Below are 25,191 nucleotides of genomic sequence, written 5' to 3'. Positions count from 1 at the left end.
GAAGATACTCAGAGATCAGTTTAACCCTTTTCAATGACAATTTAATTCATCAAATGCCTAAACTATTTCCTTATACTACTTTGTGTTAAGAAGTTTCAGTACAGGTTTTAGAAGATGATGATGATGGTATCGATAGCAATGATAAATAATGGCAACAATGAGGAAGAAAAAGGAGAACAAGAACACCATGTACAGGAAGAGCAAGAAGAGTTGCTAATACTTGTACAGCACATACCAGCTGCCAGTTCTAAGTACTCTAACTACAGCAAATCACTTAATTCTCTCAGTCCTACAATAATCTTATGTAGCATTGATGTGAGAAACAAAGGCAGAAGAAAAATGATTAAATTTCCTTAATATCTGAAGCCCATTGACAAGTCCTTAAAATAGGCAGAATGACATTCCTTTAGGAACTCAGCTGCCTCCATGTTAATACTTCGCTAAGGGCAAAATAAGATTTCATAAATAAATTTATTTTATAAATAAATTTTATTTACATTATTTTATAAGGGTTTGCTTAGCCCAACCCTCAGAATTCTGTAAGTCTACTTTAACATATAAAAATTCTTTTGAAAACTTCCTTTATCTTTACCCACCCAAGATACATGTTTGCAATCATCTCCCAAGCATATAACAGACTGATACCTTTGAAGAGTGTCCCGACCTAATTTTTACTAACCAATATTAAATGACCTTTCCTAACAATAGCTAGCCCCCTCAGGATCCCGGAAACCTTGTTTCCAAAATACTTGGGAGGCTTACACTATCCGTAACCCCCTCTCAACTTGAAAGTATATAACAGGCCACTCCTCATGACCCCAGTGCAGCTCTTTCTGCCAACGGGTCCTGTCTCCGTTCTTTAATAAAACCACCTTTTTGCGCCAAAGACAGCTCAAGAATTCTTTCTTGGCCATTGGCTTTGAACCCTATCATCTTTCCTACATCCGCACACCAGGGGCTCCCTGCTCAGCGGTGAGTCTGCTTCTCCCTCTCCCTCTGCTCCTCCCCCTCTCATGCTCTCTCTCTTTCTCTCTAATAAATAAATAATATCTTTGAAAAAAAAATGTGATAAAACTAGCATATGTCCAGTTTTAGAAAAAAAGTAATGATCGGGGCACCTGAGTGGCTCAGTCGGTTAAGCGGCTGCCTTCGGCTCAGGTCATGATCCCAGGGTCCTGGGATCGAGCCCCGTATCGGGCTCCCTGCTCAACGGGAAGCCTGCTTCTCCCTCTCCCTCTGTCTGCCGCTCTGCCTACTTGTGCTCTCTCTGTATCTCTGTTAAATAAATAAATAAATAAATAAATAAATATCTTTAAAATTAAAAAAAAAGTAATGATAAAGACTTCAGTTTTTGTCCCCCCTGGGAATGAAAAATTAATGAACATTTATAACTCATCAAACTCACTAGCAAATGTTTAAAAATAACATTTATATGAAATACAAGAAAACATGTATGGTAGGAATCACGTTTCTCAGGTTAATAAATTATAGTCTCAATTGATAATTTAAAAAAAATGAACTACCTAAAAACGAATCAATGATGAAATCCATTCTGGGCTTTTCCTACAAATCTTATAATTGACCAAGATGACCATAATGTTTCCACCCGCTCGACTAAACTTTTAGAAAGATTTCTTTCTGCCTCTAGGTCTCTGACCTCCCTCTCTCTTCTACCCTTATAGATTTCAGATGGCTTAATTGCAGAGATCCTTTTTTTCCTTAGAGAATTTAATCAGAAAAATTGTAATGGTAAATCCTTTATCTGTCCCTTTGAGATATAAATCTTTTTAAAAAGGTTCTTGCCAAATTTACCACCCAGGATTGTCTTGCTCAAGGACGAAGAGGCATCCCTTTGAAATGTAAACCTCAAGGAGATAGTCTTTGATCTCCCAGTCACCAGAAAAGTAGGAGCCTGATGAACTTCAGTAGGTTAGTGTCTGACTCCAAATGTAAAATTACCTTCTGTTAGGAAGATATAAGGAAGTTTACCTTTTTTCTTCAATAGGGCCAATTAGCAAACACAAATGGTCTTTATTCCCTGCACTGCAGCTCTTAAAAAACCCTCTAGCCTTTGTTTCAGAAGTGTTGAGTTCAGACTGTGTTCTGAACTCTATTCTCCATTGTAATATCCTAGAATACAGTCTTCCTTACTTATTTAATTTTGCCCTGTGAAAACCTTGCTTTAACATAATTATAATCCCCCAAACTCTGAGATAGTAACAATTTGGAGACAAAACCTCTGGATTCAATTTCAACCAAACATTCCAAATTCAACTATGTACTTAATGCTCTTGAAAGACGACTTCACCTGCCTCAATTTTGACCTTAAACTTTCTACTTGGGTTCTTCTTTACAGCTTGTCTCTTGGCTCAGGTGGAAGACTCTGAAGGCAAAGATCTCTTCATGGGAACAGAAACCACTCATTCAGGCAATGACTGTCCTGAGCCATCAAGACCCTGCCATGATTGACTCTAAGACAATGATCAATTTAGCCTTCACTAGGCAGTGAAATAGATACCCACCCACCTTTGCCCCACATTTTCCTATATAAACCCGGAAGTATTTTTGGCATTTTGGAGACAGTCTTTGAGATGCTAGTCCATTGTCTTCCCAGTGTTGGCCTCAATGAAATGAATTCCTTTCTTGTTTCACCACCACTCATCCCTCTGCCTTTGGATTTTTGTGAGTGGTGAATGGTTGAAGCTGGTCTGTTTGGGACCCCTGAAGCCAGATGCTCTTGCACCCCTGTGTGCTAGCTATACTCTTAAGTAGTAGATTTATTATCCCCAAACTAGATCTATTCAAGTAGTTAAAAAGAGGCTATGTAAGTACAAAATAAACTTGATAAGGACCTATAAATTCACTATTTGCGTCTTTACCAAATTTATGTATTACCTTCAAAAATGACTTTCAATTTTTCATTTGTATGGGCCTTTTTAATCTGAATCTTTCATTAGAATATAGTATTACATTTCTCCAAATGATAGTATTACTATTAGTATGCATAAGAACTCTGCATTAATAGAATTTTATTAGATTCTACTTATAATTAAAGAAAATATAACTAATGAAAGCTGATGACATTCTGTGCATATAATTCTTAAATGATCTCATATTTCATATTCACCAATATTGTAAGATATTAACAGCATTTACATTATTTTTTCTATGAATGTAGATAACACTTAATGAAAGGTGTAAGAACTATATGGTTAAAATTCCATTGTGTTAAAGTTGGATACATTTCAGAAAAAAATTTATACAAATGTATAATAAAGATTGCTCTACACTGTGATTTATCATTATTAATAACTTCAAAGCCATTATCTTATCAGTATTCTTTAGCCTTTGGAATTATTCTCTTCAAAGAAAAATATGAATAGAAGGATATCACAACTTTTGACGTAGTTACTTTTTATATGATTCTTACATTTAGTTCAAATTGCAACAATTTTTCAAACATTCAACAGTTAAAATAAGCTTAGTATCAGCATAAAGACTTTAGGACACATGAAATTCTTCCCAACCTTATGTTTAATTAATTTAACCAGTTTTAAGCAAATCAACCTTTATTTCTCAACTTGATTGTAATAAAAATGGTCAGTATTTTCCATCTTCTTGTAGACAGAAGATTCAAAATCAAGACTAAACATTAGCAAGGGAGGGGGGCCTGGGAATAAGGGATCTAACGTGACACAAATGAGAGGAAAGTGATTTTCTTCTTCATTGTTCCTTAACTCCCACAAATTCTTAGTTCTCTATTTCAGTCACCAAAGATGAAGGGATAAAGAGCTCTATTATTCTATAAACAAACAAAATCCTCCTGGGTAAAAGTTTTGGAATATTATTTCTCTGCTTAAGATAGAAATTCTAATACTCTCACCCACCTGCCTTCTATCTTGCCTCTTAATAATTGTATAGGTTATGACTCTGTTATTCTCTCAAAGATGAAACCTGAAAGCTTAGGTTCAAATTTCTCATTTTCCTTTCTTTTAAAACCCATATGGTTCCCCCACTTTCTCTACCTAGCCCATTCATTACTATGTCCTATCAATTTCAGAATATTCTATTTGAGTCAAGGATTTTATATACAGATAAATACACTGAAGGTAAATATAGTAGGCAATTCATTTAACTTAGGTGTCTCTACTTTTCTTCAATGGTATTTCCTAATTGAGTTGTAATGTTAATCTTTACTTTCAACATAAATCTTTTTTAAATGTTGGAGTGCCTGGGTGGCTTAGTCAGTTAAGCAACTGACTCATGATTTTGGCTCAGAGCATGATATCATGGGTCATGAGATCAAGCCCCGAGTTGGGCTCTGTGCTCAGCGGGCAGTCTGCTTGGGTTTCTCTCTCTCCTTCTCCCTCTGTCCCTCCTCCCACTTGTGCCTCTCTCTCTCTCTCTTTTACTCTGTTTCTCAAGTAAATAAATAAATCTTTTGAAAAAAAATGTTGGATCCACCTTAAATGTTTGCATCCACCTTGGGGGAAACATTGACTTGGAGATGCAATGTTCATCAATTCTCCTTAGCGCTTTCTGTGACAGTAATGTGCAAAACTGCAAAAATAGAACTGTGAGTAATAAATCAGTTAACTAGAAAGAACTATGTTTTGTTGTCAGTCTGTCTTGTTTCCCAATGTTGGCAGCTTTCCTATCTTGAGACTGGCGTCATCCAACATTCATTCACCCGTAAGCGCAGCTTGGAGTCCAAGTTTGGGAATACTCCAGACGTTGGTTTTTATAGATTTCCTGAGTTCTAGCCTACCAGCTTCCAATTCACTAAGATTACCCAGAAGCATTAATGAACTATTTTCAATATTTCAAAATACCTAATACACAATTATCATTTATCTATAAACCATTATTTACCTATAGGCTAAATCATGTCAAATGTCTTTGTATTTAATTGGAATTGTATCAGTTGTATTTCCATATTACCTCAGATTTTACCCTAGAGTAATAGTTATTTTGGTTTTGGATATTTACTTGATTATTGTCTCCCTCAGGATAATAATTTTAAACCTGGCTCATTGATTTGACAGCTAGTTGATAAATAATTACTGTATTTGATATCTTGTGCTAGGCACTGGGGATAAAGAAATAACAGACTTCGTGTTGCTTCTAATCTGATTGTAGAGGGAGGTAAGGCAGCGCGATATGATACAAAGTGATGAGTATATCAACACAGTTCTCTGAGAACTTAGCGAACAGATACCTAACTCAGAATGATCAGAGAGACTGGCAGTAACATATGGCAATATGCCTCTTTGCTTCCATTTGTCTTTGAAAGAAAACATCTTGTAGCTATTTCTGACCTGAGTGTGGTCTTATCTTTTTTTTTTTTTAGAATTTTTTATTTATTTTCTGACAGAGAGAGACACAGCGAGAGAGGGAACACAAGCAGGGGGAGTGGGAGAGGGAGAGGCAGGCTTCCCGCAAAGCCAGGAGCCTGATGCGGGGCTCGATCCCAGGGCCCTGAGATCATGACCTGAACCGAAGGCAGACGCTTAACGACTGAGCCACCCAGGTGCCCCAGTGTGGTCTTATCTTTAATTGCTTGCCTATTTAATGCCTTTCCAACTCCTTCTACTAATTTCTTTTTTTTTTTTTTTTTTTACTATTCATTTACTATTCACGTCCTTCCTCCACAGGAGCTAACCCAGACAAGAGTTGACTTGACAGGAGTTTCCTCTCTCCTTACATGACTTTCTCCTATTTTGGCACCTGTTGAAAAGGGAGTCCTGTCGATGTGATCTCATCCATTTTCTTTGTCTACCAAGGTAGAATCCTTTCAAAGACTATCCGCAGATCCATGTTTAGTCTCTGAGCTTTCGAGCTGCTGTGTGGCTTAGTAGTTAATAGTCCAGATATCTTTTCACAGCTTTGGTTTTCTCAGAAAAGGAAAAAATCGTAAGCTACCTCCTAACATTTTCATCAAAGAAAGACACTAACTACTTTCCTAATTTTTAAGATTGGAGCCCTAGAACTCTCATTTCTTTATGGCTGTATAGAGGTAAAAAAAAAAAAAGAAAGAAAGAAAAAAGAAACAGCCATTCATTTGCATATCCATTAAGCCACCCTTTTTTTTATTCTTATGTTAATCCCCATACATTACATCATTAGTTTTAGATGAAGTGTTCCATGATTCATTGTTTGTGCATAACACCCAGTGCTCCATGCAGAATGTGCCCTCCTCAATACCCACCACCAGGCTAACCCATCCTCCCACCCCCCTCCCCTCTAGAACCCTCAGTTTGTTTTTCAGAGTCCATCGTCTCTCATGGTTCGTCTACCCCTCTGATTTCCCCCCGCTTCATTCTTCCCCTCCCGCTACCTTCTTCTTCTTCTTTTTTTTTTTCTTAACATATATTGCATTATTTGTTTCAGAGGTACAGATCTGAGATTCAACAGTCTTGCACAATTCACAGCGCTTACCAGAGCACATACCCTCCCCAGTGTCTATCACCCAGTCACCCCATCCCTCCCACCCCACCCCCCACTCCAACAACACTCAGTTTGTTTCCTGCGATTAAGAATTCCTCATATCAGTGAGATCATATGGTACATGTCTTTCTCTTTTTGACTTATTTCGCTCAACATAATACCCTCCAGTTCCATCCACGTCGTTGCAAATGGCAAGATCTCATTCCTTTTGATGGCTGCATGATATTCCATTGTATATATATATACCACATCTTCTTTATCCAGTCATCTGTCGATGGACATCTTGGCTCTTTCCACAGTTTGGCTATTGTGGACATTGCTGCTATAAACATCGGAAGCCACCCTTTTCTAATAAGCATAGGTTTTCCTCCATCTCAATAATGTTTCATCAAAGTACATATGAAACAACACTACAAACATTCTAATCTACTTCACCCAAGGGTAGTGGGTCTTATATTAAACTTCTCATAAAATATTTCTTTGTTATCACAGTTTTTAAATACAGAGGATATATATCTTTGAACAAAACAGCATCATTGAAAAGTAGGTATAGTCATTCACAGAAGAAAAAAAATCACTGTGACATTATTATGACAGAAATGAAAAAAAAGAAAAGATGGGTATAGCAGAAATTTTAATTTGTATTTGTTTATTGGATTTTACTTTTACCATCTGACTGATATTTCAATATCAATTTATATTAAAGGCAGTTACATGAAAGATTTAAATATTTACCCATAAATAAAGGGACTCACTGCTTGTAGTGAGATTATTGTTTTTATAAGTCACAGCAAAAGTTCCTTTCATGGACTGTGTCTTTAAAAGCAAGCGTTTAAGAGTGTGTTCTGTGGATTCAGCTTGACATGGCTCCCCATGGACTTCAGGATGTGACATCGCCTTTGCGGGCTCAAATAGCTAAACTCCTGGAACATTAGCTTTGTGTGCTGAAGGATACAAGAATTTGTGGCTGGAGGACATCTTTCTAATTTACTCGAGATTTCCTGATAACTTTGCCTTTCTGGTTTTTGGCATCCGTGATCTAAGCTGACAGATCAGTTGGGGACAGAAACATGCACTTGTCAAGTTCTTTCCAAAAGTGAGCCTGAGACCTACTGCCGCTTCCCAAGAACTGCCGCTGCTCTTCCTATTCAAGGCTACTCCTACTGGGAATCACTGCGATAGACTGACGGATTCACAGACGTGGGGCAAAATGACTGCACAGTGGTAAAGTCATGGTGGTACCATATGGTACATCAAGGAAGTAAATACCTCTTTTGGCATTTAATAAAATAGTTTTAAACTTCACAGTGAATAGAAATAATGGATAATACCACGCTGTGTTCTTTCATTACTATATGTAATAGTTATATAATTAATCTCCAAACTTAAAAGAACCATTATAAGAGTTTATACTTACTGATTCTCTAGCACAGATTAATTAAAAGAAATTACGATATCCATCTGAGGGTGCATTGAGACACTAACCTTTTTTGTTGTTGTTGAAAAATTGTATGTACCAATATTATATATTCCATACCTTGTTGGATTGCATGGTATGTGCTTAACAGGGTTTTGCCCATCCAATCCAAAGTCCAAAGGGAAGGAGATAGCCCCATCAAAGTAATTTGAAAATGACGATTAGATTTGTGATGATACAGAAAGAAAACTTTTAGAGCCAATTTCAATTTTCCCCATTATTTGACTAAGAGCAAATCCCCATCACCCCCTTACTAGACTATGGTAAGTGGTCCTTCTGCTTCCATTAGGTGCCCGTGTAATTCATTCCCCACCTGGGGGTTGAAGTGATCTTTGTGAACATGGATCAGGTTATGTTGAAACTTAAGTTGCCCTTGCATTCCATAGAGTATCCCATTCTTTTGTGGGTTCTTTTTTTGGCCCCACCTCCGTGACTTTATCTCTGACTACTTTTCCAATTACCCACTGTAATCCAGTTATCCTGAATTCTTCTGTTTCTATAACTCTTCAAGCTTACTTTTCATTTCTGTGCCTTTGCATCTCTGTGTCTTCTGCAGAGACACTTTTCCTTCTGGATTATGTTTATCATTTTCTGTTCAAATCAATGACCAGAGATACCTTCTTCTAGCCACCCTCATTTAGGTCACCTATGCAATTCAGGTTCCTATCACATTAGCCTGTTGTATTTTCTTCAGCATATTTGTCACCATCTGATTTTTATTTATAGTCTATCTCTAATTGCACTTTGAGTTTTATGAGGGGAGGGACCTTGTCTGTCTTGGTCATTGTTTTACTCCTGATGTCTAAAGCAATACTTGAAACAGTATATGCACAATGAATATTTGCTGAATTATAAATGTAAGTTTCTTTCATTTGAACCCAATGATCTGCTTCTAAAGTTAGGTCAAATTGTATCATATCAGTTTTTTTTATAGATTCTGTTATCAGATTCTATGACATAGAAATTTCTTCATGACTTACCTCTATTTCCTAATCCTTGAAGAACTCTACAATAGATTTGTTTCATTAGAGATTGTTATATGTAACTTTGTGATAGACAATGTATAAGTCAGAAATAGGAATTCCCAATGAAACTCTGTTCTAATCCACATCATATAGGCATAATCCCCAGTATAAAAACCAGAAATATAAGCTCTCTGAGAAATCAAGATAAGAAATCAGAACTACATGTCTCCTTTTTAAAAGAGAATCAGCTCTAATTTAAGGAAAACTATAATGTAGATCATATAAACCTGAAAATATATTTGAAAATCAGGTATGGTACTTTAAAAGTATCCCTTTGCACATATAAGAAAACAAAATTTACAAGCTTTTAAACTAAACAGCAATCTTTGGTTAAATGAAAATCAAATTGTAACAAAGGTCTCAAGTAAGATTAAATTTAATTATAATCTGTTCTCAATCAAAAGTGACAGATTTCTCTATTATATGTTACTGACATTGAATGAAATAAAAAAAAAGTCTCTTACTGTCACATTGTTTTATTGCAAACCTGTTTTTACCCATCTAAATTATACCTTTATATTTGTATGAAAGTCAAAGTCTGAATAGCATGTTTGAGTTAATTATGGAACATTATAAAAAATTTCTGCTAGCTAGGAGATGGATTATACTTAATTTTAATCTTTTCAGAAATAATTGAACTCACAATGAACTTTAAGATTTTGAAATTTTATCATTATTATTCCTTTCACACCTCTCAGTTGTTTTGGTTTGTTTTTCCTTTTTTTTTTTTTTTTAATCTATATGTACTGCAGTGGAGACTTGCATTTTTGAACTAGTATTCTCCCGTGTGCAGATGTTAACATAAATTTTAAATTTTAAAAAAAAGTGCTTAATAATTTCTAATTCTAAACACAATATATAATTCTAAATACAAATTTACTATGCAAATTTGTAGGTACTCATTGAATTAAACTTCTGTGGGAGGGAGAACACAAAACAAAACAAAATCATCTGCATGTAATAACGGATCTATGTAATTTTACAATATGCAATATTTTACCTATAGCTACTGGAGATATGTGACCATCATGTGAGAAATACACAGTCTGTTGACAAAAAGGAAAGAAGTAGGTACAATATAATATAATAAATGCTATGATAGGAGCAAGTTTAGGATACGTACAAGTAAGACTTCCTGGAATTTAGATTGAGGTTTAAAGATTAAAAATTACATAGCTCTTATATCAGAACAACAATTTTCAGAGGCCTTGGGCATGAGACATATTTAAAGAGTAAGAAACATTCTGTATGGTTGGAATGCAGTACATAAAAAGGGCTTCCTAGGAATCTGATTTTACTTGTGAGGAACTCTGTGGCATGTTCTTTGCTCATTTCCCGTCCTTCCTAACACCTGGAAATAAGTCAATACCAGTAAAATTATATCTATATCTCCTTATGCCTCCAACATTTCCTTTCTCTTCTCAGTCTCACTTGATAACCTCTTTCCATATTTCAGGAGGAAAATTAGAGAAATCAGATGAGCACTTTTAGATTACTATCCCTCATCTCAACCCAACTCACGAATCCACAATCTACCTACATATTCAACCTCATATCTGTCTTTCCTCCTGTTAAAGTGAAGGGATAATGCGCCGAGACCAATTCCTCTACATAATAGTCTGGGCTTCATCCCCTTACACATACTCCTGGACAATTTTGCAATTGGCTTCACCCTTTCCCCTTTCTACTATAAGGCTCACATCAGAATATAGATACTAGGTAATGTCTCCCATCTCTAAAGGAACCTCTTCCAACTCCACAGTTCACTCTGACTAGTGGTCCCTTTCTCTGCTCCTATTTACAGAAACACACACAGATGCACACACTTTCTCTAAAGACTGGTCTGTATTCATTTTCACTTTGTCTTCTCCCACTCTTTTTAAACTCCCTCCAAATAAACTTTGTTCCCATTAATCTAGTGAAAATCCTCTTGTCAAAGTCATTAATTGTCTCCAGGTTGCCAAATCCAATGGCCTCCCCCCCCAACCCCAAGTCCTTGATAAACTCCTCAGCTTGTGATATATTTGATTCTACCTCCTTGTTTTCTTTACTGAGCGTCAAAGATATAACCGTCTTCTTTCTCTCCCAATGAATTCTTTTTTTAGTCTCCTTTTCTGGTTCTTCCCTTATACTGAGTCTTTAACTAGAACCTGTATCCACATACTACATTTCAAATTCGAGCACTTCACATCACCCTCTTTTCTACAGTAAGTCCATGCTACTATCATCTCTTACCCGATCTACTAATTTTGCCCTTGATCTTTCCACTACAGTCCCAATGGCCTTCCTCTACCTCAGCATTTGCCTACTTCAAGGTATTTGCTATTTGTGCCTGGAGTATTACCTTAATATTTGGATCACTTCTTTCACATCTCTGATCAAAAGTCACCAAGTCAGAGAGATCTTGATATAACATACTACCTAAAATAGCAATTCTTTCCCCTACGTGGCTTTATTTTCTTTCTAGTACTTGCCTTGACCTGATGCAATTATTCATTTGTTATTTTCCACCTATAATCACTAGAATGCAAAACACCACAAGAAGAGTCTTTGTTGTATTTTCTGCTATAGTCCCAGAGTTTAGAACTCAGGCTAGAGCAAAGTCGCCACTGAAAAATTCTTTTTTTTTTTTTTTTAAAGATTTTATTTATTTATTTGAGAGAGAGAGAATGAGAGAGAGCACATGAGAGGGGGGAGGGCCAGAGGGAGAAGCAGACTCCCTGCCGAGCAGGGAGCCCGATGTGGGACTCGATCCAGGGACTCCAGGATCATGACCTGAGCCGAAGGCAGTCGCTTAACCAACTGAGCCACCCAGGCGCCCCGCCACTGAAAAATTCTTATTAAATTATCATTTAAGTCTCACAAAATGGGATCAAGGAGTGAGGAAAATGATTTGGTTCTCCAAACAAGTGGGAAAAAAAATAAAACTAAGAATAAAACAGCCTTTTACATACAGTTTAGTGTGTTGGGATTCTATTGAAGTACTCAAAAATTCCTTTCTTAAAAACCATGCTGGATTTACCTTTTTTCTTTTGCCAAACTGAGTTTTCTTTCAACTGTGGCAGGGATTGAAGATGGGACCTTTCTATTTCTGAAAATAAACATATCCCTGATGGTAAAGTGTTTTGGGCATAAAATGTAACCGCTTTAATACCTATTTCCCTAAATCCCCATCTTTCTGATCCTCCCTCCCCACATTCCCCCAACCCTCGGTCCCAAACCTCTGACGTGCACACAACATAAATGTCTGAAAATATTCTGGATCTCTTGATGACAAGGTGCAAGCACTCAAGTCTCCTGCAACATTACCTTGCCCAGACATTGTTTTCTTTGTATCATAAGAAAGGATCACTGGCTTAACTTCATGGATTTTAAAACAAGTCAAATTATTCAGACCTTACATTTAAAAATAGAAAGAGGAGTGATCAAATTCAGTAAAAACATTGAAAACAAAATCCATTTTTGTAGGATCAAATAGAATTGCCAATAATAGGTAAAGGGAGTAGGAGTTCAAAGAAGGGACATAAGAGAGAGTCTATGTTCTTACTGGAGCCCATGGAATATTTACTTTATGGAAAAACTTGATTGCCTCAGAGTAGTCATTTCCCTACCATCATTCAACAAATTAATTTATACTGTGTGTCTTGAATCTGTTCCAAATATTCACACTTAAAATTTCGAAGTCATCATGCAATAAGAAATCATTCTTTAAGACTGGGGATAATGGGATGTAGAGACAAATAAATAGAAATGGGATGCAGAAGTGATCAGAGCATATATTATCTGGACCAGGGTAGTTTTGACTACCTTCAGTGGTTTCTTTAAAAAACGTAAGTGGATACATACATCTTTTTCTTTTGTAAATGAGAAAACCAACTTAACTCCAGAACAAAAAATTTGTAAAATAGAAAAAAAATACATGTAAATTAAGCTCTACAACATAATCATTATTATTAAGGTAATTAACTGCAAATTTTATTTTTCCCCATGCATTTAAAAATATATATATAATTCCTGTTTCCTCTTATCATTGCTAGTGTCAGAATAATATATTAAAGTGCCTTCGTCTGGATCAGCCTTGCCTACTCATTTTAGGACCTCTAGTCTCCTTGAATTCCTTCCCATCTTATTTAGTTTTCCCCAGGAAATATCTCAAGCGTATTTATAAAATAGTCTTCCTGTTCCAGTTGGCTTCTACCATTTTCCTCCTGACCAGTATTGGCCTGTAATCGTGATGCCTTCTGAGAATTCCTATGCCACTGTTCTTTCTATTCCCATGGCTTCTGAAGCCTGCCTCAGGCATTAATAAAGCTGAGATGTTTCTGTGATGTCCTTTAAATACACCTACCTCTCCCAGGAACAATTCCCTCCACAGCTCAGAGAGTGTCTATTTCATATTCCAATGAGCACCAATCGTAACTGTAGGTAGAGATGTAATGTCCTGGTCACCACCACAGTTCTCCACTCTTCTAAATGTCAACGTGTCCTGCCAATGCCTTGGTAGAGGATTTCATAAATAGCTTGCTTTATAATAGCATCTTTCCATTTGGTCTCAGGCACAAGTTTCTTCAGGATAGAGTAGCTGATATTTCAAGTGGCTTAGCCCTCATGTAAATGAATTTTTGGTAGATTAAGTAGGCAGTTCTATTATCTTGTATCAGATTTCAGTATTTTAACATATGTATAACGAATTTAGATCCTTGCTAAATATAGTTATAATCATAGTATATTATCCTGACTGTTTTTACTTAACATTACATAATTAGCATCTTTCATATGTCTGCATTTGAATGCAATGTTCATAATTTTCATAGTTCAGTATATATATTTAAGAGGATTCAATGCAAAAATAGGGATATCTGACCCAAAGGATACTCTGTCCTGATGTAGAAACATTATTTTGTGTGTAAGGTAGGGGAAAGGGATAATATAATAAATATTTTGGAGTTACTATTCCACAAGTGAACAAAATTTAGTAGTATGGGTAGAAACATGAGCCAGAATCTTTCCCCATCTTAATATTAGACTAAAACTTCATATTCCAAGTTTCTCACTCATGACTCTAATGTTTCCCATGTGCTTTCTCTTCAAGTACAATAACTTGTTTCAGTAGATCTTCCCCACAACTTCCTTGTATAGCTTGCTCACTTCAATAAATATTACTTGAACTACATGATGCATCAAGCACTGTGTTAGATGTTAGGGATAAAAAGGATAAATTAGACATGGTCCCTGATCTGAGCCACATGGTTCTAGCTTTCTCTGGAAACTGCACATCCACATCCATCACTTCTATCTACTGAGTTTCTTGCAGGCAAGGAAAAAGAATCTAATAGAAAAGGAAAATACAACCAAAGGGAATCAATTAAATATTCTTTTTTTTTTAAAGATTTATTTATTTATTTGACCAAGAGAGACACAATGAGAGAGGGAACACAAGCAGGGGGAGTGGGAGAGGGAGAAGCAGACTCCCCATGGAGCAGGGAGCCCGATGCGGGGCTCAATCCCAGGACCCTGGGATCATGACCTGAGCCGAAGGCAGACGCTTAACGACTGAGCCACCCAGGTGCCCCTCAATTAAATATTCTTAAAGGAAGATCATATGAATAGGAACAACAGGAAGATCAAAAAAGATCAGTAGACCAAAATTTTATCTGAGTGTACTGCCATTCTATGTATAGATGATTTTAAGATACTTTTTTTATACTTTAAAGATTTATTTTAAACAAATCATCCATCTTTTTTTTTTTTCAAAGTTCACATCAGGTTTACTCTTTGTTTTACTTTCTGTGGGGTTTGACAGATGCATAGTGACCTGTAGCTACCATCACAGAATCATACAGAATAGTTTCACTGACCTTTAATATTTATTTTATACCACATCTAAAATGTACACAAAAAAGGCTTTCTGTAAAAATATTCCTTTAAACCAGTGGAATAAAAATCTCTGGCTTGAACTAAGAAGAGCCCTCTGAACACCCAAAGACAGTTTCTAGAGCTTTCAATTAATCAATCATAAGAAGCATTTAAAGTCAATTGTGGGGGGACGGTAATCTCACATTCACATGATTCATCTGCCCTAATAGAGTGAATGCTGTATTATTCCCCAAATTTTCTCTATGAAACAGAAGGAATAAGGATTTATATTTTTTACACAGATTTCTTATGCCAGTAAGCCCTTTTTTTCTTTATGTATGTAAGACTCCCATTTAAAACAAACAAACAAAAAACATTTAGTCAGCAAGGAACAGTTAGATGTATGCTATTATAATACTTATATATTCACCACAGCGAGGAGAATTAATTCTTGTTAAGATCAGCGAAGTCAAACTAAACAAACAGAGCCTGTCAACTGACTAAATCCTCAGGGAACCAATCTCCACTAGCTAGTGAATGTTATCAGGGATTATCAAAGCCATTGTCGAGAAAATGTGAACTCTGGCTTCTTATGTCTAGAGGGATCATGAAATGTATACAGATTGGAAAGAGAAAATAATCAGCTTGATGCTTTTCCTAATTTCGCTTCATATACTATAAATGGTATTTTCTATAAGTTGGTGAACAATCTGAATATTAATCACCTCCAAAGATCATATATATTGGAAAGCAAATGGATAATAAAATTTAATAATGAATAATTAATTATAGTTGTACCCTCTTATACAATATAGGTAATGTCTTCAGAAATTACAATATAAATGAATTTAGAAATGCATATTTCTTAAAATATGAATTGCAATAATGTTTTAAAACATCATTTATGTCAATACAATAAATAACATATTTTTAATCTATTTTTTTCTCTTTTCTCTTTGGGAAATAGTTCAGTTTTAGAAAGTAGAAATTATAGTTTTATACCATATTGGGAAAATATGGGGGGTATTAAGATATTTATGTGGACACAAACACGTGATTCAAAATGACACTGTAATTCAAATTGGGAATTAGAGACAAAGAATGGAGACTATTGTGTGTGAATTATGCATGTTCTTTATTCTAATGCTGAGTTTAGACTGGTTGTATTTCAACTTGATACAGAAAATATTTATTCAATATGAGCCATGACCTGTGTTAGGTTCCAGAGATAATAAAGTGATGATTACTGCATTGTTTTTGCCGGCAGGTAGCTTGAAATTTAGTAATGGTGTAAGGAAATACATAATTAAACACAAAATGGGCATCATAAAAAAGATTTTTTTAAAGGGTTAAATTAGAACGGATTGACCTATCAGGAACAGTCAGGAGAAGCTTTATGGTAAAAGTGATGGAGGAGAATTTGGTTTATACAGTAGGAAACAGTATTATACTTTACTTATATAAGCACAATATAATCTTACATATAATTGTAGCCAAACACAGTATTAAAAAAGCATAATATGGTTGTGTAGAAGTCTTCGATATAAGCCACACAAAATGTTGTCTTTATTGCAGAGAGAAGAGAATATTTCTCTTCTACCTCCATCTCTTCCCACCCATACCCTGGCAAATGCCCATGGGAAGAGACGTTGCTCTTATTGATCAGAATCTAAAACAGTGTAATTGTTATGCATTAGGATGAAACCTCCCCAAGAAGGCAGGGATTTTTGTATGTTTTATTTATTGATATGTGTCCAGATCCTAGAACAGTACCTGGTATATAATGCGTTCTTTGTAAATGTGTGTTTAGTTAATAAAAAGGCACTAAAAATGGTGGCCAGTACATGGTTTTACATGATTGTTTCCATCCCCCAGACTGTGTGCTATTTGAAGGTAGGAACTACCTCTTGACTTTTCTGAATACATAGATATACTGGGCAATGTTTAGTGTGTTATTGTGAATGATGTCAGAAAAAAATATTAATGAAGGGCCCTACAATCTACATGAAAAGGGCAAATGGATTGACATTTCAAGTAGAATAAATTTAAGTAAACAAGCTATCAAACATTTAAAGGAAGTCGAATAGGTTTTGACCTTTTCAGTTTCATTCATCCTTTACTTCAAAGGTATTATTAGCACTTAAATTACAATGCTTGTGTCCATGAATTTCAGTTCAACAAGTTATCTTTGGGGAAAAAATGAAATGTGTCCAGTGTAAGTTATCTAATTATATAGTAGAAAATCAGAATTTGTCACAAAGAAGAAGCTGATGATGTCCAGCTATTGTTATTCTGATCAGGAAAAGGAATTGAAAATACAACAATAAATTGCACTTTCAGGTGTTTATGTGGGAATACTCCAAAAGAAAAAAAATCTGAGGAACACAAAAGGAATTTTACCCCTGCTGTCTGCAGGATGAAGGAAAGGATTTTGAGTAATATCTTTTTCCAGAGTTGTAGCAAAGATGTCTCTGGAAATTTGACCTTTAACAGATGACTATCTACTTCAAACACTTCCCTTTTCTTACTTTCTTCCTAATTTATGTGCCAAACAGGATAAGTAATTTCCATTACATTATGAACAGGTCATCCCCTCCCTTACTGCATTTCCTCAGGGTCAACAAAATCATGAACACTAATGGATGTTTACTACAGTTGAGGTGGTAGAAGAGCCTGCTCAAATTGAAATAAAATCCTGTCCACAAATTTATGCCTTAAGTTTTAGTATCATTGATGGTTCAGGTAATCAGATATACTGTGTTAGAAATCTATAGAGATTATAAATCAGATTTTTCCCACTAATAGAAACTTCCTAAAACATCCCCTTTAGCAAATTATTTGCTTAAGAAGTGGCAGGGATGATATTTTCCACATAGTTGAAAAGAGAATGTTTGGGGCACCAAGCGATTTTTAAGCTAAAAGATAACTTATACTTAGGCAAGACCCATTAAAAATATTTTGATGTGTGTGTGTGTGTGTGTGTATTCTCATATACTTGGGGAAATATGTGAAACCCTTGCTTTAATATATATGAGTACCTAACTGCTGGGTTATGTCCTGAATTTCTAGTCTTCTGCCTATCTAATTACCTATGTAACATTTAGAAGGGAACTGGATCATTGTGAAGCAGAATGTTTAATTAACCAAAAAGAGTCTAGTTCTTGAAATCAAGTATGTATAAGAATCACCATAATCTAAATGCTAATAAATAATGCCTTTATGTTACTAAGTAGAACTGAAAAAAACTCAGAACCTGTGTGTTTGACTCCTGAACATGTGGGAAGTGATTTAAAGGATATTTATATATTTCTTATTTGAAATTCTATTAGATTTCCCTAACTCATATAGACTGTAGAATTCTCATTTTTATTTTGGTAACATGTGGTAGTGCTATTTTTGCATTTGCATTTTGCATTTATTAGGAATTTATAGTTGACAATGAACGTGCACATCAATTGCATTATTTAATCCCAAACAACAATCTTCTAACCAAAGGCAAATATTAGAAGTTAGGAAATCGAATCTTAAAGAGGTTAAGTGACTTGCTGAAGTTTGCCAGTTTTAGCAAGATGGTCTCACTTCTCTATTTCACTTTGTGGAAAAACTTAGAGTTAAAAATTCTACATGTTTAGTTAGTAAACCAATATTAGCTCAATATCCTCTTTGTGTGTGTGTGTGTGTGTGTGTGTGATTGACTAAGACAAAATTCACAAAAGGGTTCAAGAAATTTCTTCTTGAATAAATTGACCTAAGGCGTGTCACCAAGTACCTCAAGTGGGGTGAGATTTGGAAGGACAAGCAGTAAAAGCAGAGTGTTTAGTGCCCAGGATCTGACTCCGGTGCATCTTGGTTTGAACTCTGATGAGGTTACTGACCAAATGTTCTTGCACTATTTATTCTCCTCTCTATTCTTCGGTGGTTTTATAAGAACATGGCAGAAATTACACTGACCTCAGAAGGCTGTGGTATGGATGAATGAGGTAAAACATGTACAAAGTTTAGAAGCGTGCCTATTTATTCGATATTTTAATCTAGTGAAAAGAAATGCTGAGTAAAGAGAGAGTGGTCCCTTGCCCATCTAGTATTGAGTTAGTGAATATGTATGTACATATTTATGTGTATCAAGGAGGAAAGTAAAAGAAGTCATTGGCAGCTGGATAAGAGGAGACAATGAGTTCTGCAAGTGAGAAGTGAGAATTGTGACGGGGGATGTCACCATTCACTAACATTGGACACCTATGACTGGCCCCTGTAGGGTGTTGTCGTTATGTGGAGAAAACCCACCCCAATCCCATACAGCAATCAAAAGATGACATTACCTATAATGTTAAATGATAGATATGGATCTAAAAAACTGTAGAAAAGAGTTGTAATGTGTTAGCAGTGGAGTAGGGACTCAGTAATAAAGGTAGTTAACTAAGGAATCTAAATAGGTTTTTCTGTTACAGATTTTTAGATCTAGATTTACTGTTATAACACACGTGGTGTAATCTTGGAGTTTTTGCACTACTAATGCCCTTGCTGCTCAATGTGAATTAAACATGTTTTAGCAAAGAAAGTCATATTTTGCAGGGAACAATTTCCTCTTTAAGCCACTTATATGCAAGTCTATTTTCAAGAGCTAAGTTTCTATGATAAAGTTTCAATGCTCACCCCATAAGCAACAAAGAACCTGGAAGCAAGCCAGGTGCTTAGTACTCAACACATTTAAAGCAAAACCAATATTGTGGGCTGGCAGACACCTGGATGTTAATGGCGTATTAGATTACTCCTCAGACCTTTATTACAAGGACTCCAAAAGTGCAGCCTTTGATAGGTGACAGTCTCGCTGTATTTCAAAAAGTGGAACTTTTAATCTTCTTTTGGGTTGCTAGGTTTCACAGTTGTATCAGCTAAGCCTTGGTGGTTTGTTGGTAAATTCCAGGACAATTTCTTTCTGCTATGACTAGAAAGAAGGGTGAATTAAGTGTTCTTGAGAACAGCAAAGCAGAAAAATACAGTTCATTTATTTCATAGTTTGTTCTTTTTATTATGATTGCGCATGACCTTTTAAATATGTATGGTATAAACATCTAACAATATTCATAAATTTTGTTTAAATAACTTATGAAAAGAACTGATTTTTTTGCTTTTAAGTTACATAATCTTTCATAAATTTTCCCTATGAAATAGAATTCTAGTAAGTATATGTATAATTATAATTGTAGCATTTCTCACTATCAAAATCAGTTAAACACAACACAGCTATGTTCTTTTTTATTTCATTATGGCTTTAGCAGTTGGTGATTATCTTCTAATTCATACGGGTTTATCATATGAATTTTCTAATTGATTAATTAAGTACTCTTACCTGAACCGGGACAGGCTACTCTCATTTGATAATGATTATTTTTTTCTGTACTCAAAATAATTTGTGTGATTATCATAGCAATAATAATAACAATAAAAAAGGCATGAAGGAGGGCTGAGATGAAAGTTTCTTATTTAATACATACAATTCACTTTGAAAACCCATCTGGTTTAGTTTTTCATTAAAAAATATGTATGCATATTTTCTCGAAAGATGTATTCTAAAGAGCATCTGAAAATAATATATTTAAACTGAATTATTTCAGACAGAAAGTGATACAACCTCATCTTACACTGATATAGGACCAGTGCACTGGGGAAAAAAGTATAAGCAAAGAAAACTAAGTGCTCGCTTCGGCAGCACATATACAAAGAAAACTAAGGATTTGAATTGGTTTTCACAAAGTGATAGGCAACCTAAGATCGATAGACCCAGTCCTTTAACCACATCATGTGGACGTTTACTGAGGAATGACCGAATGCCTAACACTGTATTTTGCATGCACACTTGAGAGAAACTCTCCATCAAGTATGAATCACTCTGCTGAGTCAGCATGCTGTTGTGGTTTAAATATCATTCTAAATGCAAAGTAGGTACCAATCTGTTTCTGGTAAACAGTATATGCAAGCATAAGTCCCAGTTTGCACTGACAGTTCTTGGGTTCACAGTCAGAGTTCTTGACAACTCATACATCAGCGCAAAACTCTTGGCCGACACTGGTTGTCTTCTTTACTTAATGCCCTCCCTTTCTCCCTTCACATTAGTTGCTTGAGTTTTGTCTCCCCTAATTTACCTCTAATTCATTTCTAAACCCACCGCTAATTGGTATTCTTCCCACACTATTCCACTGAAAGTGCTACTCCCAAGGTCACCGATGGCCTCCTTTTTGCTAACACCGATAGACACTTCCTACTGTTGTTGCTTTCCCCTCACATGAACTGACCCTATATTTGAGACTATTGCCGCCTCCCACTTTCATGACTTTTCTCTCAACTCCTATTATGTTACTTTTCCCTTAGTGTTTTGTCTCCTTATTTGGGCTATCCTTATTTATTTCCTTCTGCCTTTGCTAGACGTTGATACTTTTCAAAGACCCGCCCTAGTTCTTTTCCACTTTACGAATATTTTTCTCTCCTCTTACATTGCTGAGATATTTCATAGAATTCCATTTGTTTATTTATATCTTTAGGATTCCCAGAGCAGCTCTTTCTCATGAACTCAGGCCTACATATGCAGTTGAATCAGACATCTTCATTTCACTCTACCTGTTCACATACATGTGTGTCTCTTCTTCCCCATGCCACAATTTCTGTTCAGGCCTCATCATCTCTTTCCTCAATAACTCAATATACACCTGACTTACATCTTTGTTCTAAAGCTTTCTACTTCCATCCAATCAACAGAAAATCAAAAGGGATTTTTTCCCCTCAAATAAAAATATATTTGTGTCACTCCTTTAATGAAACTGAAACTCTCCAGTGACTTCTTCTTCTATAGTGGTGACAACACAAACTTCATACTAAGCCTTTACAAAGTCCATTTTGTAATATTTCCTCTCCTTCCTGCCAACTTCTCCAGCTTCATCTTTCCCTCTGTCCCTTTGCTCCCAGCCTCTGTCACCTAACGATGCCTTTGTCATACTGACTTTTTTGCAGATTGATCATTATGGGTTGTTCTCTCTTATTATATTATATGAAATGCCACATATTTTACTTGGCTAACTTGTACTCATTTTTTTAAATCTAAGCCTAGAAACCACTTCTTAGGAAAACTTCCCTTAATGCTGTAGACTAGGTTAAGCACCCTTACTATGAATTTCACGGTACCCTATACCTACTCCTAAGTAAGTACTTGCCTCTTTCACTAAAGAGTGACTCTGGAAGGTCAGTGCTGCATCTTAGTCATTGTTATTTTTTCCTAGAGTTTAGCATAGTGCCTGGAATAAAGTTGCTGTTCAATAAACATGTGTGATGTGAATTAAAGACCAGCCACTGCAACAAAAACTTGAGTCAAGGTTATGTAATAGAAAGCCAGTGTATTGTGAGATACACTCTTAGATTAATAGAACATGATGTCACGGTTCTAGATAAAAGTTTAACCTGTCCTTGCAGGAGACTGAAAGATCTCATTGATAGTCACTCAAAATGTGAACGTACATGTGGTACTGACATCACAGAAACATATGCATCCTAGGCACTGGAAGTAAATATGCCTCCCGTGCAAATACAAGAAAATAATGAAAGGTGAAGTCTCACCTAACAGTCTGGAGGGAGGGAGTTTTCAGGGCTGGTTGAATGAAAGATCTGAATTCAAAGCTTTGAATTCTTTCCAGCACTCAGGCCTCCTATGCTAATTGGCTTGGCCCTCTGACTACTTAGAGTTGGCAAGACATCCACAGCATTTCCACAAAAGGGATTTCATCATCTCTGTGTCTCTATTTTAAGAAAAAGAAATCTCAACAGCTCCACTCTCATCGCAGCAGGTTTCCACTCATACTCTATAGGTCCCAGGTCCATTTGTAAATCTTTGGCAAGGGAGATGTGATTACAAAGACGGACTAATCATGGGGGAAGTAGAAATGCATATCAAGGAGTGAACCACCAAGACCAATATAAAACCAAGATCAAGAACGTTGTCACTGTTCAGGTTCTGAAATCAATGGCACATATAAGATGCTTCTTTACTGCACAAATGCATGAGTTTTGTGGATGGAAACAGGGGACCAAGAGCTCTTATATGGTCAGTAAAAATGGTGTCATTGCAAGCAGATTGACTAAATGATTCAGGGACCATCTCAAGTTCAACTTCAAGGAACGCAGAAGCTGGTGGCTGGAGGCAACGGAAGTGGGCAGTTTAATATAAGCAAAAATATTCTGCAACCATGAGTCTAAGAAGCAGAGTTATTCACTGTGATTATCCTGGTAAATAATTGCTAGAGATAATTTCCAAAAAATCTCAGCTAGATTTGTCTAACTGGAAAAGGCTTTATCTCAAAGGAGAGAAGTATGTTACATGTCCCATTAGCCTAGTCTTTTAAAAAAATTGTATATATACACAGAGAGAGAGAGAGGAAGTAGAAAGAGTATGGATATATAGTTTAATATAAACATGATAAGAACGTAGAAAATTCACACACTCACACACACTATACACACACATAAACACATGCAAAAGAGCAAAATGGCAATTTATTTAATAAAACAGTATGGATGCAAGTTCTGGAGATAGGTAAACAACTTTTAGCTTGTTTCCCAGTTCCATCCCTCACCAGCAGTGTGTGACCCTCCTAACTAATCCTTATCAATAAAATTGTGATAATAAATCATTTACAACTCTTAGGATTGTTGTGGAGTTAAGAAGAAAGTGCCTATGAAATGCTTAACACGGTGCCTGGCACAGTGTAAACATCATACAAATCTTAGTTATAATATTAAAATCATTACCTACAATATATTAAGCCATAGTAAAATAAACAAAATCATTTATTTATACAATTTTAAAAAATCAATTAAAACCTTTTCTTTTAATCAGACATTATGAACAGATGAAAACCATTGCTACAATAGGTTTAACTTTTCTTTATTCATATCTCCATGAAAATGAAGCTGGAGAGGTAACATTGTGAAAAATTTATATATTAGGAGAAAAAGCTAATTTTCTTTAAGTTTTTTGAGGCTTACAGTCCCTTGATAATAAAATAAGCTTTCATGAAACCATGAATCAGGAGATACGGCATTAAGGAAGATTGAAAATAGATATCTATCTATTGAAAAGGATGTCATAAAATTACTTTAACAGGGGCGCCTGGGTGGCTCAGTCGGTTAAGTGTTGGACTCTTGGTTTCAGCTCAGGTCATGATCTCAGGGTCTTGTGATGGAGCCACAAGATGGGCTCCTTGCTAGTGGCGTGGAGCCTGCTTAAGATTCTCTCTCTCCCTCTGCCCCTCCCTTCCCCACTCAAGTACACTCTCTCTCTAAAAAAAAAAAAAAAAAAAAAAAAAATTAACTATAACAATCCATAAATAATTTATATTGCAATCTTGAAGGACAAGGAATTTTTTCCTCCATATTTTATAAGGCCAGCCTACTTTACAATATCACATGGTTATAGTATCTAGGTGGTTCTTAACAATGTTTTGTATGATGACAATGAGTTTTATAATTTTCATTTCCTATGAATCAAACTTTGCTTCCTAGCCTACTGTTTCCTTTCTCTGTATTCTGTGGGCTTGGCTTCTTGTATAAGAGAGCTTAAAATATTCATGCTGTGTTGTAGAGTTATTTGAAATACAGAGAATTATTTTGCAAAATTTGTGGTCACTTTAGTTATCATTTCTTATAAAATCAATACTTAGGCAATAATCATATGATGGAGTTGCAGATTAGTCATTTCTCTTTACTTTTTGAAAGCTGTGAGAATGCATGATAGCATTAGGAAGTCATTATCAAAATGCATTAATGGTTTTCCTTCTCCAATAGAGCATTCCAATTAAGGGGTTTGCAAGTCCTAAATATTAGAGTTGGCACAGCTTGTCTTCGGCTGGTACACTGTGAGTCAAGTATTACAAAAGTCTGAACACATACAAGAGGCTATGAGCTCTTTGCAAAGAATGCTCCATTATTGAAAGCATTTCGTTGTCTTGAGTTTACCTTGTTCTGTTTTATACATTATCCTATTTTTCTGGTTTATTTTGCTATAGTATTTGATGTTTTCTATTATAATCCTCAAGTTCACCAAAACATGAAAAAAGGGTATTGCCATGCAAATGTGGGCACATGCGGTGTGTACAGTTACACCATTTAGGAGTTTATTTGAATTCAACTTACATGGTTTCAGGGTCAGTAGTTACAAAGCTGTTGCTGAAGGGACAGCTCTGATGTGCTAGAAAACCTGGACAGCACAGATACAGCATTGTAGCTGATCTACATTTGTAGTGTCTGCCATCTTCAAAGTGTTAAGCCTTTATACTCAATAATCAATACTCCCTCCAGCACGATAATAAAACATGGAATTATTTATGGTTACAATTACAGTGG

General features: G+C 35.7%; 1 long non-coding RNA gene across 1 annotated transcript in view; it reads left to right on the top strand.

Moving 5' to 3' along the window:
* Positions 1 to 25,191, top strand: part of LOC123838110 (uncharacterized) — a 270,249-nt gene that overhangs the window by 244,521 nt on the left and 537 nt on the right. The window lies entirely within an intron of this gene.

Source organism: Mirounga angustirostris, unplaced genomic scaffold, assembly GCF_029215605.1.
Source record: "Mirounga angustirostris isolate CCGP_5_RB_7025 unplaced genomic scaffold, mMirAng1.0.hap1 SCAF_5, whole genome shotgun sequence".
Taxonomy (NCBI): domain Eukaryota; kingdom Metazoa; phylum Chordata; class Mammalia; order Carnivora; family Phocidae; genus Mirounga; species Mirounga angustirostris.
The sequence above is the reverse complement of the archived record's forward strand: the minus strand, read 5'-3'. Positions and strand labels throughout refer to the sequence as shown.